The following is a 1592-nucleotide window of genomic DNA, read 5'->3' as shown; positions in this document are numbered from 1 at the left end:
CAATTATTCAAATGAAAAGATGAGATCTTCCTACTGTTCAGTGGCTGAGAAAGAGTAGGCTCTTTTTTTACAGCGGGGGCGATCTGCTTGAGCCTCTGAGGAGAACTCGCTATAGTCCATCATGCAGACTGAACATTTATCAGCAAGGGAGAAGTAGCACTATTTTATCTTCCCAATACATCTCCCTGACCTGGAACATATGTTAAAGTTTTTACTGGGGAAGCAGGAGGAGAGAAAATGAGAAGCACTAAAAGCAGAAGACAAAGAGTCAGACAGACAGATGAAAAATACATAAAATGACAGTTCAGGACATGTAAACTGCACAAACTTTGAACCCATGTTCACATTAATCCAGTGTATTTATTTAAATAGTCTATTGAAAGGAGCAGGAGTAATAGAAAGGACGTCAATATTTCAGTGTTTTTTACCCCCCACCCTGTTACGATGCAAAACAGGATAGAAATAAAATGGTAATAAATAAAATAATAAGGACAGAAATACTTGTTTAGCCACAGGGTTCCCACTCGATCTACGAAACCATTTTCTAGGACATTTTCCAGAAGTTTTTCTTTACAATTCAGGCCAGCAGTTGCTCACAAACAGTGCCATAGTTTACTGGCTGGCCTAGCATCAACTACAACTCCAGTCTTATATGTTCATATAAAGACAGCTGTAATTCTTTTCCACTCTGCGTCTGCTGTGAACAGCTACACTGACTGACACAGCTAAAATGAGTAGTGAGCATTTAAAACATTCAAATCAATTTCCATGTATTTCCAGATTTTCCAGGGTTTCCTAGACGTTTGTATTCAGGGAAAGTTCACTGAGAGGAACCAGTCTGTGGTGGTACTGGACAGTACCCTCATAAGTGAAAAACTGTTCAATCAACCCAACAGTTCAGACGATAAAACAAGGGATTTTGGATGAATTTGGATTATTTCCTGTTAATATTGATCAGAGATAAGTTTTCCTGATATTTTTAGGAACCTTGTCTACATTTCTGTTTATGTATTTTTTGTATTTTAAATAATCCTACGTACTTATTAGGCTTCTTTATTGACAAATAAAGTTGTTTCCGTTTATTGTTTTATTAGCTCTTATTAGCTTGTTTTAAATGTGTACCTTTCTAATGCATGTATGTATGTATATGTGAAACAAACAAAAAACAATCACAAAAACCCAAAATCACAAAACATACAACCAGAACAAATCATCAGGCCCAACAACATAAACAAGCAATTAAACAACAAGAATATGAAAAAAGTTTGTAGATTAATAAATATTATTAATAATAAGCCTCTAAACATAAATACAAAAGAAGGGCATGGATATATTATTAAAAAATGTATACATAAATTAATAAGTAAATAAATGTATTTAATAAATTATTATTAGTAGGACAAAATAAGATAAGAGGGGTTGCCAGGATAAACCACCTGGGTAAACCAGTTTAATTTGATGTGAAGTCTCTAACAAAGTCTGGGGCTGTAAAAATATCTATCCCTGACCCCTGACTCTCGTATATTTATACGAACAGAACGAGTAGTTGTGGGTTAATTGTACATATTTCTGGGTCTCTCTCTCTCTCTCTC

The sequence above is a fragment of the Morone saxatilis genome, unplaced genomic scaffold (genome assembly GCF_004916995.1).
Source record: "Morone saxatilis isolate NCDOM2014 unplaced genomic scaffold, NCSU_SB_2.0 Contig7, whole genome shotgun sequence".
NCBI lineage: Eukaryota > Metazoa > Chordata > Actinopteri > Moronidae > Morone > Morone saxatilis.
The sequence above is the reverse complement of the archived record's forward strand: the minus strand, read 5'-3'. Positions refer to the sequence as shown.